Source organism: Chrysochloris asiatica, unplaced genomic scaffold (assembly GCF_000296735.1).
Source record: "Chrysochloris asiatica unplaced genomic scaffold, ChrAsi1.0 scaffold00022, whole genome shotgun sequence".
NCBI classification, from domain to species: Eukaryota; Metazoa; Chordata; class Mammalia; order Afrosoricida; family Chrysochloridae; genus Chrysochloris; species Chrysochloris asiatica.
Window position 1 is genome coordinate 23790925 of NW_006408540.1, and position 20264 is coordinate 23811188.

A 20264-nucleotide genomic window follows, 5' to 3' on the forward strand; every position below is an offset into this window, starting at 1 on the left:
ACCAACCTTGCAGTCTAGCACATTAACCTCCTGCACCACACCAGGAGAAATCTGTTTCACAGGTTTTCAGGTGTTTCTGATGAATGGTCAAGTTTAAAAGTCACTGATACAAACAGCAAGAACCTGGAGCCGTCAATAAGTGAAGAGCCTGAGGGTTTAAATAGTCAGAGAAAACACTTCAGGATGCAAGCTGGCCCTGGGGAAGTGATTAAGAGTTAGGAGAACAGAGGCATCAAGGCAGAGCTATGTGGGGATGTACACATACTACAGAATCCTTGTCCACTGTTTCTTTCAGATTTCAAGGTTTCATTTGGATGATTAGGGCAAACCATTATTCAAAATCCTTTACTGGTTGCCATGGAGTCAATTCCAACTCATGGCAACCCCATGTATGTCAGAGTAGTCTTTCCAATGTAGATCACCCCCAAGTTTTGGTTAGTAGCTGAGATGTGTTACCTTTTGCAACTCCCAAGGCCTTCAAAGACAGCTTGCACATTCCCAGATAACTAAAACCAAATACAGTGGCTCCAGGCCCACAGTAAACACAATCCTACCTCTGCCTGTAAGGAGCCCTGGTAGCTTAGTGGTTCAACTCAGGCTGACTGTTAACCTCAAGGTCAGCAGTTCAACACTACCAGCAGTTCCACAGGAGATAGATGAGGCTTTCTGCTCCGGTAAAGATTTAAGCCTCAGAAATCCGATGCAGGGTCACTATGAGTCAGAACCAACTCCACGTCACACCACCACCATCTTTGTCTGTAGACCTGTGCTCTACAGGATTGTTGTTGTTGTCATTTTATTAAATTTTGTATTGCCGTTTAGGTGAGCTCCATTGGATTTTGCAGGTGAACTCAAATCTCCAACCATTTCAGTTAGCAACCAAGTACACGTTATGTGTTTGCATTGCCAAGAGACTCCTAAGAAACTTTACTTGGTTTTATCCAGTTGAGAATTCAGTCTAGAATTGGGCATAATATACTTGCATAGTGGTTATGAATCAGACTGCTTATCCCAAGGTCAGCAGTTTAAAACTACCAGCAGTTTTGCGGGAGAAACATGAGGCTTTCTGCTCCCATGAAGATTTACAGCCTTGGAAACCCTGTACAGGGTCGCTATGAGTCAGAACCAACACCACAGCACATAACAACAAACAACAACAATACTTGCGTAGTGGTTACGAATCGGGCTGCTAACCTCAAGGTCAGCAGTTCGAAACTACCAGCTGTTCCATGGCAGAAAGATGAGGCTTTCTGCTCCCATAAAGATTTACAGTCTTGGAAACCTTATGCAGGGTCACTATGAGTTGGAACTGACTCCACAGCACACCACCACCACCAATATTACTTGATCCAATTCAATCTTGCTGTTAAAATCATCCATGCACTTCTTAAGAGTTTTCTCGAGATGCCATTATTAATTTCTTAACATCTGGTTTAAATTCTCTACACTGCCAACCCTTTTCAAGGAGCTCTAGTGGCCTAGTGGGTAAAGCATTGGGCTGCTGAATGAAAGGGTCAATGTTCAACCCCAGCAGCCACTCCTCAGGAAAAAGTTGAGGTTGTCTGCTTCCATTAAGATTTGCAGTCTCCAAAATCCTATCACAACGGCCATGATTCCAAAAAAACTTGATGGCAGTGGATTTGTTTCTAAGTTTATAGTGTCACTATGAGTCAGATCCATTTTGAAAGTAATGCAGCCATAGTGCTCCTTAGAGGCCAAGATGACCAAACTTCATCTCTCATACTTTGCACATATTGTCAGGAGGGACCAGTCGTTGGAAAAGGATATCATGTTTGGTAAGGTGCAGGGTCAGAGGAAAAGTGGAAGACCCCCAACGAGATGGATTGGCCAAGTGGCAGCTCAATGGACTCAAACGTGGCAACAATAGTGAGGTTGGCCCAGGATCGGGCAGTGTTTCATCCTGCTGTGCATAGTGTCGCTATGGGTTGGTACCAACCCGATGGCACCTAACAACAACAACATGAGTCGGAACCAACTCATCAGTAGTGTGTTTGGCTTTATTGGTTTACCAAAGCTTTTCAGGCCATCACTACCTTGATTATCTTACAAACTCTCTTCAGTATCTCTCTCTTTCTTCCAGACAAACAAATGTGGCTTTTAAAAAGACATTTTCCTGAAGTAGAAAAAAAAAAAAAAAAAACATGAATTTTAATCTACCATTCCACAGAGAACTGCACATTTCAAAGAGTCATTTAAAACTTGGATAGCAGCTTGTTCCACAGTTGCAGCTGAAAACTTAAAGCACTACGTGGGAATGTCTACAGTTTGCAAAGGCTCATCTGCCTGCTTCCCAAAATGCTATTTTCCCAGAAAAATCTGTATCTCATCTGCCCAGGTTCTACCCTGCACACACATACTTATTCCCAGCCCTCCTCAAGATCCCAAGTAGAGTGAGAACAAGTCACAGCCAAAATTATCCATGGTGGTAGAAACAGGCTTCCGATTTTAAGCCACCAAGGAAAATCTGACATGGACCTTCCACTCTGCTCATTCATTCATTCCACAAGCATTTACTGACACCTACTCAGAGCTCTGGTAGTGTAGTGGTTACAAAACGGGCTGCAAATTTTAAGGTCAGCAGTTTGAAACTACCAGCTGTTTGGGTGGAGAAAGATGAGACTTTCTGTTCCCGTAAAGATTTACAGCCTCGGAAACCCTGTACAGGGTCACTATGGGTTGAAACCGACTCAAAGGCACTTAACAATTAAGAACAACACTCAGAGGAGTCCTGGTGTGGCACTGCGGGTTAATGTGTCAGACTGCAAAGCCATTTGAACTGCAAGGTCAGTGGTTCAAGCTCACCAGCTGCTCCTCGGAAAGCCTATACAGGGTTACTATGGGTCAGAACCAACTCAATGGCACTTAACAACAACAACAACACTTGGGAGAAGGAGCTGTGGTGGGCTAGGCACTGGGCTGCTAACTGAAAGTTCAGCTCTTCCAACCCACTGGCTGCTCCACAGGAGAAAGATGGGGCCATCTGCTTCTGCAGAGATCACAGCCTTGGAAACCCAATGGAGTATTCTCCTCTGTTCTACAGGGTCACTGCGAGTCCAAATCAACTCAGTGGCAGTGGGTTTGGAGAAGGAGCCCTGGTGATAGAACAGTTTGCTTGGCTGCAAACTGAAAGCTTAGTGGTTCAAACCCACCCAGAAACTTCAGGGGAGAAAGATGTGGTGGTCCACTCCTCTAAAGATTGTTGCTGTTAAGGGCTGTCAAGTTGATTCCATCCAGGAGCAGAAAGTCTCTTCTTTCTCCTGAAACCACCATCCTGTGGTTTGCAGTCCAGTGCTTATCCTACAGAGCCACCATGCTCCCTCCCATAAAGATTGCTACTGCTTCTGGGCTTGTTGTGTGCCATCAAGTCGGTTCCGACTCACAACAACCCTGAATAGGGTTTCCAAGACTGTAAATCTTTATAGGAATAGAAAGCTCTATCTTTCTTCCACCCTAGAAATACCGATGAGGCAGCAGTACTGGGTTGTTATAAGTTGCTATCGACTCAAAGGTACCCAAGAACAAACTGTTGGGAGAGGAATAAATGGTGGTTGGTGGTAGAGTTCTCACCTTCCATGTGGGAGACCTGGCTCAATTACTGACAAGAGCACCTCAGGTAGAGCCACCACCTTCTGTCAGTAGAAGATTGTATGTTGTTTTGATGAAGGACAGGTTTAAATGGAGCTTCCAGACTAAGACAGACTAGGAAGAAAGGCCTGGTGATCTACTTCTAAAAAGCATCCATTGAAAAACCTGCAGCAGACTGATCTATAACACATGATGGGAATGGTGTAGAGTCTCGTTCCATTGTGCATGGGATCTCCATTACTTGATGTTATTAGGAGCCCTTGAGTTGGTACCGACTCATAATGACCTTATTATGCACAATAAAATGAAATGCTGTCCGATCCTGTGCCAATCTAACAATCTAACATTGCTGATGCCACCACCAATCCATCTTATTAGGGGTCTTCCTCTTTTTTGCTTACCTTCCACTTTACTAAGCATGATGTCCTTCTCCAGGGACTGGTCCCTCCTCATAATCTGTCCAAAGTATGAGAGACAAAGTCTGGCTGTACTCCTTCCAACATAGATTTGTTTGTTCTTTTGTCCATCCATGGTACTTTAAGATTCTCCAACACCATAACTCAAATACATCAATTCTTCTACAGTCTTTCTGATTCATTATCCAACTTTCACATGCATATGAGGTTATTGAAAATACCATGGCTTGGATCAGGCACACCTTAGTTCTCAAGCTGACATCTTGGGGTGACTCAATGACAGCCACCAACTGTTGAAGAGGTCATCTTCCCTGGCCCTGAGCATCCCATGTGTTTGCTGGCTGCGCCATACTGTAAGGCTTGGCCTTCGGATACTGGGCCATCCTGTAGCTAGTCCCAGAGGCAGTTGAACAGATCAAAGTGACTATAGCATAACTGCCGTGTAACTGCATGTCCCCTGGAGAAGGACCAAATGACCTGCTTCTTACTGCAAAAGCTATTAGCTTCTTAGCTATGAGCTCTTCAGCTCATTCTAACCTAGTATTTATACAACATCCATCTGGGCCCACTACTGGCCACCAAGGAACCTGGAGGCAGGGGGCCCGATGCAACCTTGCTTTTTGCAATGCTATGTGTAGCAGATTGGGTTGTTCTGATCCATAAGGTTTTGCTGACTGCTTTTGGCACCTAGAAAGTGATGGTAAGTTTGTTCCTTACCATCTTCTGTAAGATTGGGGATCTTCTCTGACACCTGCTCTGTATAGGACCCATAATAGGCACCTCCTGGTGTGGCACTGTTGGATAAACACTGGACGGCAAGGGCACTTTGAACCATAAGGTTGGCAGTTCAAACCCACCATTTGTTCCTCAAAAACCCTCTACAGGGTCACTATGAGCTGGAACTGACTCAACAGTACTTGACAACAACATTAATGTCCCACTCTTGGAGTGGTGCTGTAGGATAAATACTGGATTGTGAACCACAAATCCAGTGGTTCAAACACACCAACTGCTCCTCATAAACCCTGTATAGGGTTGCTATGAATCAGAACGAACTTGATGGCACTTACCAACAACAACAATGATGTCCCACATCCCAGCACAAAAAGGTGATGGGCCCTGCCTTCCTAAGTCCACAAGGTATCACAGGGATGTTTGGATGATAGCCAACATATTTGGAATCTTCAAACAAGGTCTCCAGCCCAAAAAGAGTGAGTACGTGAATTGGAGTTTCATCGTTGTGGGAGACATGGAAATGTACCACCCAGAGCTCCCTGCAGGAAAGGGTATGCTCTCAGCTAAGGAAAGAGAGAGCAGCAAAGAATCTCCAGCTGTTTTCTCTTTCAACATCTGTATCAGCCACAGAGTCACCTCCCCTCCCAGGCCAAAAGCCTCCAGCAACGGAGCAGGAAAGAAGTAAAAAGGCCACATTACTGTGGCCCAATGAGAGGCAAGTGTGATGGGCAGTCCTCACTTCTGAACTCCCTGACAACTCAGCTGAGACTCTGAGAAGTCATCACTTTGCAACTTTGTCCTTCCTCCCCACTTCTTTCACATGAACCCCAAACTTCTTCATAGCATTTGTTTCCAAAGAAATGACAACTGGTACCTATAACAGAGGAAAGCAGAGGAAAAGATGGTACCAGAAGCAGAGGAAGCAGAGGAAAAGATGGCGTTTGGGAGCTTAATCACTCACCACAGCAGGCATGAGGACCCAGTCACTGGTAGGTAGGGCACAGACAGTCCCTAGCACAAAGTGGTGATTCAATTATGACAACTCTGACCAGTGGTGAAATGAGATTGTGTCCAGGAGGAAGGAAATTTGATAGGGGGCACAGTGTATATGACATTTGAGATATATGGAGAAAATAGTAATCATAAGGTTAGCTGACCTAAGTGGCTATTGATCAGTGTTATTGAAGTTCTGCTCCAAAAGATAAGGAAGAGCTGAAAGCCAGATACGAAAGGTTCTCTTTGCTGCATACAGAGAAGCTGTCCTGTGGCAGAAGGGCTGAATGAATTCAGAGGTAGTTAAAAGTCCACCACCAGATGAACAGATAAACAAAACGTGGTATATACATACAAGGGAATATTACTTAATCATAAAGAGAAATGATGTTTGGATTCATGCCATAGCATGGATTCCATGAAAACATTATGCTGAGTGAAATAAATCAGTCTCAAAAGGATAACTGCTGTATGATTTTTCTTATATGAAAGAAGCAAACATTAGAAAAAAATATATATTAATGTTTACCAGAGGTTGGAGGGAGGAGAGAAAGGAGAATTTTTATTTAGGGGGCATTAAGTTTGTGTCAATGGTGATGGACTAGTTTAGCAAATGATAATAATAATGGTTTGCACAACATGAAGACTGTAATCAACATCAGTGACTTACACATGTAGAAACTGTTGACTCAGCCAGTGTTTTGTTGCATATATTTTCACCACAGTTTTTTTAATGGTCAAAGTTCCGGCTAAGGCAGGTCTGATATTCCAAGGCCAGACCCCCTGGTTGGGAAAACCTGGAACCCTACACTTGGGATGAGGACCTCTGGATGGATGACCCAAAGAATTTTCATTCTCCAGACTCCTCCCAACAGTATGAGAGTGTAAACTTGCCTAGTCCTCCCCATAAGAGCTTCAACACCTCCCCATACTGGAAGATAAGATAGAGGCCTGGCCCTTGGGAGAGGCATGTGCCTCCCTCAGGGCCTGCTCCACAGCCGCTCCTAGCCACTGTTAGGTAAGTATTGTAGTCCTAGACAAGGTCCAGCTTACATTAGGCCCACTGCATCCACAGACGCCACGCAGAGATTATTACCCCAATCCCAGAATGTATCATTGGGATTGATATACTTGGCACTTGTGGCAAACTTCACAGTGAGTCCCTAGTCTATGAAAAAAGAGCTATCATCATGGAAGGCTAAGTGGAAGCCTCTGAAACTACTGCTTCACAGTTAATCACATCCTGGATGCAAAGGATGCAGGGGCAGTGCTCATCACATCTCCTTTGATCTCTCCATTCATTCTGGAAGACGACCATAGACTACCACAGACTATCACAGCTTCTGCTCTAGATGTGGTATGGTTTTGATAGTAGATTGTTGTTGCTGATGTTGTTGTTAACTGCTGTCAAGTTGGTGCTAACTCATAGCAACCTTGTATAGGGTTTCTGAGGAAAAGCTGGTGAGTTTAGACTGCCGACCATGTTGTTCAAACTGTTCAAAAAGTCCAGTGCTTAACCTACAGCACCACACTAGGACTTCCTAAAGTAGATTGTTGTTGTAAAGTGCCATCAAGTCAGTTCCAACTCATAGCGACCCTGTATAGGGTTTCCAAGGAGCAGCTGGTGAGCTTGAACTGACAACCTTAAGGTTCAAACCAACCTTACAGTCCAGTGCATTAACCCACAGCGCCACAACAAGACTCCTAGAGTAGATTAGGGGTCAGCAAACTATAATCTATAGGCCAAATGTGACCACAGTCTATTTCTATATGGGACTTGAACTAAGAATGTTTTTTGTATTTTTTGTTGTTACGTGCCGTCAAGTCGGTTCCGACCCATAGCGACCCTGAGCAGAGTTTCCGAGGCTGTAAATCTTTACGGGAGCAGAATGCCTCATCTTTCTACAGCAGAGCAGCTGGTAGTTTCGAACTGCTGGCCTTAAGGTTTGCAGCCCGATTCGTAACCACTACGCTACCAGAGCTCCTTTTTGTATTTTTAAAGGATTGTAAAAAATTTTAAAATGAAGGAGAACCAGGAGGCGAAGAAACAGAGATTGCATGTCGTCTTAAAATATTTAGTATCCCGCGCTTTATAGAAAAAAGGTTTCCAATCCTCATATTGGTTATGGGCCCAATGACTTGGCAAAGACATTCTCTTTTATCTGGTTCAGAAAAGAAGATCAGAAATACTTTGCAACAATTATGTCCCTGCATTAAATCTCCTACCTTCTGTCAGAAAGATCTGAACTATCTAGACATCCTGAAGATTATCACATTAATTCACATTAATCCAGAACATTATATTGATCAAAATAAATGAGCAAGAGAAGGCTTGCAAACTCATGGCCTTGATAAGACATAGGCACCCTAAGGATACAAGAGAGATAAATCCTGTGAAGCTTCCAGGGCCAGCCAAATCCATAAAATATTTACATGTTTAGTGGTCAGGGCTGTGCTAAGCTATCCCCTCAAAGTAAGGATCAAATAATTCATGAAGGGAAAGCATATGTTTGGTGAACCTCTTCAGGTTTGGGAGGCATCATATTCCTGAGAATACTGCTCTAGCCTGTATATCAGCTGACATAAAATCCCACAGCTGTGAGTGGCGCTCAGAGCAGGGAGCAACCCTGTAGCAGGGGATGTAAGCAACCATGTCACTTGGATCCTGCAGCATGGCACACCTATGGCGACAAATATTCCTGGGGTCAGAAAAGATGCCATGCAGAATGTAAACTTAAATTTATAACTTAAATTCTAATGCACTTGGTTTGTGGAAGCCTTCAGTTTACAATGGGAGCCCTAACTCCATTTTGAGTCATTTTGAGTTCAGCCTCCATTTGAGTTCTTTCTGAGCATTAACCAGCAATATGGCAGCTTTACCCTTGGACTGAGTGCATTTGAGAATAGATTGCAACTCCCCTGACCAACCCAGTGATTGACAGTCTTGAGCTCCAGGAACTTGCCTGGGCATTGTAGTTGTCATTAAGTGCCATCTAGGTTCCAACTCATAGAGACCCTATAAAGGGTTTCCGAGGAGCAGCTGGTGGGTTTGAATCACCAACCTTGTGGTCTGTGGTCCTTCATGATTTACAGATGCATGTTATCTAGATAGGACTTAAACCCAGGTATGACTCGGGGCTCCCATGTGGCACGTGGTGGAAGCCCCAGAACCATTCCTGTAAGCCTTTTCACTTATCATTGTGTATGCATCCCAATCACCAACCTTTCTTCAGTTCTGCAGTCCTACCTGACACCAAGCTGAATTAATCTGTGGCTGCAAAACCGGCATGGAGGCGATGTCTCACTTCCTTTGACTACACAAGGAAGAAGGAGAACCAGGCTCCACATCAGCCCAAGGCTGATGCCTATCAGGTGGAAGTCAGACATACCTAGGCTCTCCACCCTTCTTTAGGCTATTCTGACCCCAACCATTTCTCCACAGCACTATACTTCTCTGCTGGATTTCACACACTGTAACAATGGCTAGGCAGAACTCACAGACAGTATTCAGTATTATGAGATTTAATCAGGAGGTAAACAGGGTGCAATTCAGGATCAGAAACAACTGAAGATACAGCGGTTCTCTGGTTAGGAGCACATCTTCTCAGCTGTACCTTGGGTACACACGTCTCTTCTTCTCAGGCAAGTGTTACAAACTCCTTGAGCACTTTGGATAAATGCCAGAGGGCCTATTCTGTAAACCAGCCTTCTGCCTGAAGCCACTCAGCCTGCTTTCCAACCTCTCTGTTCTGTGCCTCTATGTCTGCCACCACTTTTCCTAACAGGGAATTTTCTGTTCCACTCATGCTTCTTCTTTCTTGATGGTACTGGAATCCTCTGCTCTGGCTTCTGCAATGGCTCAAGTCCTGGTGTGGTGCTGTAGGATAAGCACTGGACTATAAGGTCAGTTTGAACCACAGGTCAGTGGTTCAAACTCACCAGCCACTCTTCAGAAACCCCATTCAGGGTCTCTGTGAGTCAGGACAGACTCAATGGCACTTAACAACAACAACAAAGCCTAGCAGAATGGCAAAACTATCCAATCCCTATGTTTGAGTCCTATACATCCTATTTGCATTCCATGTAATCATTTGGTGAAAGATACAAAGACCATGGCTAGAAGAGACATATCAAGTAAAATCTCTATAAGAAAGCCATCAATTAGGATTTTGTGACCATTTCCTAAGTTTTCCATCATTTATATATAATCAAGAGTCTTGGTGTGGTGCTGTGGGTTAATGTGCTGGACTGCAAAGTCAGTCTGAACTGCAAGGTTGTCAATTCAAGCTCACCAGTCGCTCCTTGGAAACCCTATACAGGGTCGATATGGGTCAGCATCGACTTGACGGCACTTAACAACAACAAATATATAATCAGCCCTATGGCTGTGAATCCCTTGAACATAATGATATGGCCTCATGCTGCTGGTTTCTCTCATCCAAACAATTTGTCTTTGTCCTGGTTAAGGTTTAATAAAGGGATCTCTATAAAAGATGTTTGAATTGGGGTCTTTTTCTCCCTAATACAATGAGTTGAATTACATCTTTCAAAAATATGTGTTATAGAATGTAAAGCTAATGTTCTCCCATGTAAACTATCACATAATTCACAATAAAAACTTTAATAATAATAATATATGTATTATAAATCTTAAGCTCTTTACCCATGACTATAATATCATTTGGGAATAGGGTTCTCTTTGTTATATTCTGGTTGTTATTAAGTGCCGTTGAGTCACTTCAGACTTATAGTGATCTTATATAGGGTTTCCAAGGAGCAGGAAGTGAGTTTGAACCACAAAACTTGTGGTTCAAACTGACCTTTCTGTCTAATGCATTCTCCTACAGTCACACCAGGAATTCTCTCTGTTATATTAACGAGGCTGTATTAATGCAAAGGAGTCCTGGTGTGGCACCATAGGAAAAGCATTCGACCTCAAAGCCAGTTTGAACTACAAAGTCAGTGGTTCAAACACCAGCTGCTCCTCGGAAACTCTATACAGAGTCTCTATGTGTCGTCGGAACCAACATGACAGCACTTAACAACCACAACAAATTAATGTAAAAGAAGGAATCTGTACATGGGCAGTTGTTCAAACAGAACATGGGAACACTGAACAGTTTAAAATGAAGGAAGGTGCGTGACAAAGTTGTATTCTTTCACCATACTTATTCAACCTGTATGCTGAGCAAATAATCCAAGAAGCTAGGTTCTTTGAAGAAAAATGTGGCATCAGGATTGGAGGAAGACTCATTAACAACCTGTGATATGCAGATAATACAACCTTGCTTGCTGAAGTGAAGAGGACTTAAAACATTTACTGATGAAGATCAAAGAACACAGCCTTCGATATGGATTACATCTCAATGTAAAGTAAACAAAAATCCTCACCACTGGACCAATAAACAACATTCTTATCAATGGAGAAAAGATTGAAGATGTCAAGGACTTCATTCTTCTTGGATCAACTATCAACACTCACGGAAGCAGCAGTCGAGAAATTAAACAATGCATATTGGGTTAGGCAAATCTGCTGCACAAGACCTTTTTAAAGTATTGAAGAGCAAAGATGTCAGCTTGAAGACTAAGGTGCATCTGACCCAAGCCATGGTGTTTTCAATAACCTCATATGCATGTCAAAGCTGGACAGTAAATAAGGAAGACCATAGAAGAATTGATGCTTTTGAGTTATGGTGTTGGAGAAGAATAATGAAAGTGCCATGGGCTGCCAAAAGAACAAACAGATCTGTGTTGGAAGAAGTACAGCCAAAGTGCTCCTTGGAGGCCAGGATGGCAAAACTTTGTCTCTCATACATTGGACATATTGTCAGGAGGGACCAGTCACTGGAGAAGGATATAATGTTTGGTAAGGTGTAGGGTCAGAGAAAACGAGGAAGAATTCCAGCGAGATGGATTGGCCAAGTGGCAGCATTGATGGACTCAACCGTGGCAACAATAGTGAAGATGGCCCAGGATCGGGCAGTGTTTCATTCTGCTGTATATAAAATCACTATGAGTTGGTACTCTCTCAATGGCACCTAACAACAACAATGGCCATGTGGCCAAAGAGCCTATTATGAGCTGAGTCCTGTCAGACTCAGTGAGTCCTAAGATCAAACAAGCACAGCAACAATCCAACTGGAGATTAAAATATCATCATTGAAATGCAGATTGAAACCACAATAAGATACCACTAGAATGACCAGAATCAGAAATACAACTTGGCAAGGAAGCAGAGAGACTGAAAACCTCATGCATTGCTAGTTATTATTAACTACCTTCTAGTTGGTTCCAACTCCAGTGACCCTGTATAAGGTTTCTGAGGAGCAGCTGGGGGTTTTGAACTGTCAACCATGTGGTTCAAACAGACCTTTCAGTCCACTGCATTATCCTGCAGCCCAAACTAGGTCTCCTCATACATCTCTAGTGGGTATGTAATGTGGTATGACCATTCTGGAAAAGATTTTGGTAGTTTCTTAAAAATTAAATATTACTTTATGACCCTTTCATCATTATGAAATATTCCTCTTTGTCCCTAGTCTGAAGTATTATGTTTAATATTTTAACTAGAAAATTAAACTCCTAGTCTTAAGTAGTGTGCCTGTTATTATTACTATAACCTCTCTAGTTTTCTTATGTGACTTTCATTATACTTCTTTTTCTATGCCTCTACCTATCTGTCACCATATTTAATGTGAGTCTCTGGTAAACAGCTTATAGTGAGTCTTGACCCATTTATTTTTTTTAACCAGTCTGACAATCTCTACCATTTGTTGCAAATATAGATCATTTACTTTTAAAGTAATTATTTATGTTTGGTTTTTAAACACAGCAACTATTTGTTTTCTACATATCTTCTTGTTCCATTTTTTCTTTTATCTTTCTTCCTTTGGCATAGTTGAGGTGTGTTTGTTTTGCTTGTTTATTTGCTATTAAGATTACCTTTTTTCTTCTCTATTGGCTTTTTCTCTATAACACTTTTATGTGTCTTTAGGGCTTGAAATACACATCTTTAACTTATCACAATCTGTTTTCAAATATATTCTACTTTAAGTATAATGTAAAAATCTAATGACATTCCCCAGCCTTTGTACTATTATTGTCATGTAGTTTGTTTCTATATATATTATAGATTCCACAATTCATTTTTGCTTTAAGCAGTTATTATTTAAATAAAAGTAAAAGTGAAAATAAAGGTGATTTATATTCACCCAAATATTTACCATTCACAGCTTTTTTTTTTCTTTTCATTTCTTTGTGAAGATAACAATTTTTATCTGGTATCATTTTTCTTTCACTTGAAGAGCTTTCTTTAGAATTTCTCATAGTGAAGTTTTGCAAATAATGAATTCTCTTAGCTTGTTTCTCTGGAAAAGTTTTTATTTCATCTTCAAGTTTTAATGATATTTTTCCTAAAAACAGAATTTCAGGTTGACATTTTCCCAACATTATATAAATGTTCCATTGTCTTTTGACTTTCATAATTCCAGATAGTAAATCCTTGAATGTTAATTCTTATCTTTGTTCCTCTTTATATAGCACAGGTCTTTTTGTTTGCTTGTTTGCCTCAGGCTGCTTTTACAATTTTCCCATTAACTCTGGTTTTCAGGAATCTGATTGTTTGGTTTTCTTTGTGTTTATCTTGATTTTCGTACTTTAAGCTTCTTGAATCCAGTTTACATTAAATTTGAAATTATTTTATCAATTATTTCTTTAAAACTTTTTTCTTTTGTCCCCTCCCCTATCCATCTTTCTGGAATTCCAATGTCATGTATGTGACACAACCTGATACTGTTCCATAGATCTTGTTGCTGTTTTGCTTTAATCTCTTTTTTTCTCTGTGGATTTCATCTTGGACAATTTCAATTTCTATGTGTTCAAGTTTACTAATATTGTCTTATGTGGCACCTAATTTGGTGTTGATCTCAACTGGTGGTGGTAGTTGTGTGCCATCAAGTTGTTTCTGACTTATAGTGACCCTATATAGGATTTCCACGGTTGTAAATCTTTAGGGGAGCAGAAAGCCTCACCATTTTTTGAACTACTGACCTTTCAGTTAGCAGCCCAATTCATAGTCCACTATGCTGCAGGGCTCCTTTATTCTCAACTAGTGAATATTTAATCGAAGATGTTTCATTTTTCATTCCTCAAAGTTCCTCTTCTTATCTATGTTTCTCTTTTAACTATGTTAACAGTTTTTTAAAAATAAATGACCAGAATTGAAACAGCTACCTGCTAATTCTACTATAGCTAGTATATCATTTTTGATGCCCTTCTATTTTTTATTATACTTTCTATTTTTTTATTATGCTTTCCTGTTTCTTAGTAAGTCTAGTAATTTTTTATTGGATGCTAGATATTTTGAATTTTATATCACTGAGTGTATTTTGCTCTCTTCCTTTATAGAACGTTGGTCTTTGTTCTAGTAATTAATAAAGTTAATTGCAGTGTGGTGTGACCTTCTGGGGTTTTTGTTTTGTTTTTTTAAGTGTTTTAGGGTAGGTATAGACTAGCCTTCAATCTAGGAAAAGTTTATTGTTGGTGGTGGTGTCATTCAGTTGGTTCTGATTCATAGCACCCCAGTATAGTTTCCAAGGAGCGGCTAGTGGGTTTGAACTGCCGAACTTATGCTTCAAGTCAACCTTGGGGTCAGGTGCTTTATCTTAGAGTACCACAACAGGAATATTTTATTACACTATTAAAGTGCAAGGAATCCTGATGGTGGAATGTTTAAGTACTCAGCTGCTAACCAAAGGTTGATGGTTCAAAACCACCCAGCAGTTCAAACTCATCTAGTAGCTTTGTGGGAGAAAGAGCTGACAATATATTCCTATGGAGATTACAACCTAACAAACCCTATGAAGTAGGTCTACTTTGTCACATAAGGTTGTTATAAATTGAAATTGACTTAGCAGTACCCAATTAACAACAATAACATAGACCTCCTTGAGTCTCAACTGAATGGTTCCAGTAATCAAGAAAAATTATTCAGTCTGTCTCATCACAAATCAAATGCATCCAGCCTTGTGTGAAGTTTGGCAACTGTTTAGCTCACAGTTCCCCAGCCGTATTTTGCCCTACTTTATGGAGTTTCTTCCTATATCTGCATAACTTAATATTCAGCAAAGACACATGGAAATTTGCTGGAGTTATTTTTCTTCATAGTTCTTCACAACTTCTATATGCCTCAGTGTCTGTCAGCTCTTATCTCTGACTCCAGAACAAAACAAAGCCACCTTGGTCTGCTCAGTATCAACACCCCACTGCCCAGATACATAATAAAGAAAGTTCCTCCAAGTAGAAAACTGACATCATAATAAATTTCTTCTCATATGTTTTCTTTCTCTCAAGATTCACAGTTCTTTGTCATCTGCTGTCTAGTGTCTTAAAACAGATGTTTTACATTAGGGTAAATAAAAAGTATTGCTGCAAAATTATAGAAACCTTTATTAAGCAAAAAAAATAAAAAATAAAAATGTGAAGCTACTGTTTCTCAACATATCTTCCATTTATGTCTGTAAACTTCTGAAGATGCTCTTTCCATTTCTCTAACCCTTCTCTGTGGAGTCCTGGTGTGCTACTGTAAGAGAAGCACTTGACCACAAGGTATGTTTGAACCACAGGGTTAGTGGTTCAAACTCACCAGCTACTCCTCGGAAACCCTATACAGGGTCACTATGAAAACTCTTTTGGTTTTCTAACTCCAGGTCTTTGCACATTTTGTTATATAATACTTTACTTTGTCTTCTCACGTTCCCCTTTGAAATTTTCTATTCAACTCTTTTACTTGATCATTTATTCCAGTCATTTATTCCATCATATATTCCGATATAGTTTCTCTATATTCAAGAACAAATTTCCGAGTCTCTTTTGACACCCATTTTTGTCTTTTCTTTCTTGCTTCTATATGCAACTACATGGATGAATCTTAAAATAATCATTCTGAGTAAAATAAGTCAATCATAAAAGGACAAACTTAGTATTATCTCACTAATATGAAACACTTCAAACAGGCAAATGCTTAGAGACCAGACTTTACAGTAGTTAGCAGGGGCTGGAGGGAAGGGGAAAGTATTCTAGGATCTAGTGCTGCTATAACAGAAATAACACAAGTGGGTGGCTCTAACAAACAAAAATATTTTCTTACAATTTAGGAAGATAGATTTCCAAATTACGGATACTGGTTTTACAAGAAAGTTTTCTTTCTCTGTCCACTCTGGAAAAGGGTCCATGTCTTATTAGCATAACAAAGACATCCCATTCCCAAATGGGATTACAACCACACACACAAAAAAAAAAAACAAGATCATCAAGTTAATTACAACTCACAGTGCCCTGTAGGATAAAATAGAACTTCTCCTTAGGGTTTCTGAGAAAGTAAATCTTTACGGAAGCAGACAACCTCATCTTTCTCATACAGAGGGACCAGTGGGTTTGAACCACTCACCTTATGGTAACCAGCCCAACACATATCCCACAGCACACCCAGGAGATATAAAACACATGTTTTAGGGGACATAATTCAACCCATAACAATTTGTTGTTGTTGGGTGCCATCCAGTCAGTACTAACTCATAGCGACCCTATGCAAAACAAAATGAAACACTGTCCAGTCCTGCAGTCAACCTCACAATCGTTGCTGTTAGCCCATTGCTGCTGCCATTGTGAAAGTCAAGGCTTGAATTTTTTCTTCAGTTCCCTCAGCTTAAGAAATGCCAAGCGTGTTCTTCCCTTTTGGTTTTCTAACTCCAAAACTTTGCACATTTCATTATAATATTTGACTTTGTCTTCTCGAGCTGACCTTTGAAATTTTCTATTCAGCTCTTTTACCAACTCTATTTGCTTTAACATCTCTACACTGAAGAGCAAGTTTCAATATCTCGTCTGTCATCCATTTTGGTCTTTTCCTTTTTCTTGTCTCCTTAATGACCTTTTGCTTTCTTCCTGTATGATGTTCTTGATGTCATTCAACTATTCTAGTCTTTGGTCTTTGGTGTCTAATGCATCAAATCTGTTCTTAAGATGATGTCTAAATTCAGGTGGGATATGTTCAAGGTCATATTTTGGCTCTTGTGGACTTGTTCTAATTTTCTTCAACTTCAACCTGAACTTGCATATAAGCAATTGGTGATCTGTACCACAGTCTGCCCCTAGCCTTGTTTTGGCTGATGATATGGAGCTTTTCCAGTGTCTCTTTCCACATATGTAGTCTACTTGATTTCTGTGTATTCCATCTGATGAGGCCTATATGTGTAGTCATCTTTTATGTTGCTTAAAAAGGTATTTGCAATGAACAAGTCATTGGTCTTGCAAAATTCTATCATGAGATCTCCAGCATCATTTCTATCACCAAGGCCATGTTTGCCAACCACTGATCCTCCCTCTTTGTTTCCAACTTTTGCATTCCAATCACGAGTAATTTTCTATTCCTCTTGATTGCATGTTTGATCAATTTCAGAATGAAGAAGCTGGTAAAATTCTTCAATTTTTTCATCATTGGCTTTAGTGGTTGGTGTGTAAATTTGAGTAATAGTGGTATTAACTGATCTTCTTTGTTGTTGTTGTTAGGTGCCATCGAGTCAGTACTGACTCATAGCAACCTTATGCACAATACAACAAAACACTGCCTAGTCCTGGGCTGACTGCACAATTGTTGCCACGCTTGAGCCCATCGATGCTGCCACTTTGCCAATCCATCTCACTGGGATTCTTCCTCTTTTTCTCTGACCCTCCACCTTACCAAACATGACATTCCTCTCCAGTGACTGGACCTCCTGACAATATGTCCAAAGAATGAAAGATGAAGTCTGGCCATCCTAGCCTCCAAGGAGCACTCTGGCTGCACTTCTTCCAATACAGATCTCTTGGTTCTTTTGGCAGCCCATGGTACTTTCAATATTCTCCTCTAACACCATAACTCATATGCATCAATTCTTCTACAATCTTCCTTATTCACTGTCAAACTCTCGCATGCATATGAGGTTATTAAAAATAATACGGCTTGGGTCATGCATACCTAAGCTGACATCTTTGCTCTTCAACACTTTAAAAAGATCTTGTGCAGAAGATTTGCCTAAGGCAATACATAATTTGATTTCTTGGCTGCTGCTTCCATGAGTATTGATGGTTGATCCAAGAAAAATGAAGTCTTTGACAATTTCAATCTTTTCTCCACTGGTAAGAACATTGTTAATAGTCCAGTGGTGAGGATTTTTGTTTTCTTTATATTGAGATGCATGTATAAATAATATCCTATCACAGACAGCACTATACTTCAGACAAATCTTGATATGCTCTTTTTCATAATAAATGTGATGTCATTCTGCTTCAATTTGTCATTTCCGGCATGTGAGTGTCAGATTCAAAATGACCAATACCCATCCATTTCAGTCACTAATGCCTAGGATATCAATGGTTATGTATTCCATTTCATTTTTTACAATTTTCAATTTTCCTAGATCCATATTTTGTATGTTCCATGTTCTGATTATTAATGAATGTTTACGGTTGTTTCTTTTCATTTTGAGTTGTGCCCAATCAGCAAATGAAAGTCCCAAAGGCTTTATTCCATTTGCATCATCACAGACAACTCACCTTTGAGGAAGCAGCCATTCCCCAATTGTATTTTGAGTCCCTTCCAACCTGTGGGGCACTACATCTGACAATATTCTGGTGTTCTTCTTCATGTTTCAATATTCAATATTCTGCTTATCAGACAGTGTTCCTCTGCTATTCGTAAGGTTTTCAGTGACTAAATATTCAGAAGTAGTCCATCTCTCCTTATTCCTAGTCTGTCTTCATCTGGAAGCGCAGATGAAATTTGTCCACTGTGGGTAATCCTGCTGGTATTTAAAATACCCATAGCACAGCTTCCAGAATCATGACACACGAGTGGTGGTATATAACAGGTAACATTGAGATTTTATTTATGAGGATGGAAAATATATCAGTGATGGTTGTACAACATAGTTCCATGGAATTTTACAAGTAGCAAATACCAAAAATAAAAAAAAAAATTTACAAGTAGCAAATGTGTTCACTGTATGTATTTTCTTACAACAATTTAAAAAGAAGACAAAAAGCTATTACAAGCCTCCCTTGCTGACTAGGACTACCATAGAAGAACTCCACACATCATTAATCAAAACAGAAAACATAGGAAAAGGAGTAGATTTATAGGCAAAATTTACATCGTGGCCTTTTATGAAGAAATACTGGTCTATAATTCAGAAAGAAGCCCAGAATTAAAGCTAAATCTGGAATTTGAAAGCTAAATTTTCTAGAGTCAAGGTTCCTCAGGTTTGAAATTAGTTCTCCAGTGAACATCTGACAGCTAATCTGATGAACCAGTGGTTTTCAACTTAAGCTATACATCAGAATCCTCTGGGAAGCTTTGAAAAATACATCTTGGCCCCAAAGATTATGATTTAATTTGTTTAAACATTGAAATGTTTATAAACTCTTCCCATAATCTTAATATGAAAACAAGGTTGAAAGCCAATGCAGAACAATACGAACAAAAAGGGATGGAATCTTGCTCAGCATGTGTACTGAGTTAAGTTTCTCTGAGTAGGAAATTAGAGTCTCTGGATGATGCAAGGTTAAGTCACTCGGCTACTAAACAAAAGGTTGGAAGTTTGAATCCACCCAGAGGCATCTTGAAGGAAAAATCCGGCAATCTACTTCCAAAAAATTAGCCATGGAAACTGTATGAAGCACAGTTCTATTCTAACCCACATGAGTTAGAGACAACTCAACAGTAATTGGTTTGATAGTAGGAAATTGCTCTGCACTTATCTTACTACAATTCTAGGTCAAAACGAACCCTTCTATGTTAATTTAATTTTAATTGTCCAAATCCATAAGTAGTGTCTCTTACTTGAAGTCACATGAAAGCAGAACCATTCAGAAAGTTTTGGAAAACTTCTTTCATGTAAACAGGCCACAAGTCACTTTAATCAATGCTCTTCACAAACATATCCTTTTAAAAAGTAAAGAAAGTAATACATATTGAGACTCTCTTGTCATTTGATGTAGCATGGTGAATACTGAAGAGATTCAGTGATTTTTACAATTTGAAACTTTATGGCCTTTGGTCAAAAACTCTTGCAATTGGTTCTATTCACCTTTCACAACAGATCAAAAAGTGTCAGACTGGCAAAAAGAAATAGCATCACCCAAAACACAAACTGAGGCTATGGCCCAGTCTTAGGGATCTAGTATTGCTATAACAGAAATATCACAAGTAGGTGCTTGAACAAACAGAATTTTCTTCTCTCACCGTTTAAGAGGGTAGCTGGGTTCTATGAAGAAAAATGTGGCATCAGGATTGGAGGAAGACTCATTAACAACCTGCGATATGCAGATGATGCAGCCTTGCTTGCTGAAAGTGAAGAAGACTTAAAATATTTACTATGAAGACCAAAAAGTACAACCTTTGGTATGGATTACATCTCAATGTAAAGAAAACAAAAATCCTCACCACTGGACCAATAAACAACATTCTTATCAACG

General features: G+C 40.1%; 1 pseudogene; it reads left to right on the forward strand.

Annotated features, from left to right (window-relative positions):
• Nucleotides 1–5658: 5658 nt before the first annotated feature.
• LOC102816821 overlaps nucleotides 5659–20264 on the forward strand; it is a 31317-nt pseudogene continuing 16711 nt past the window's right edge.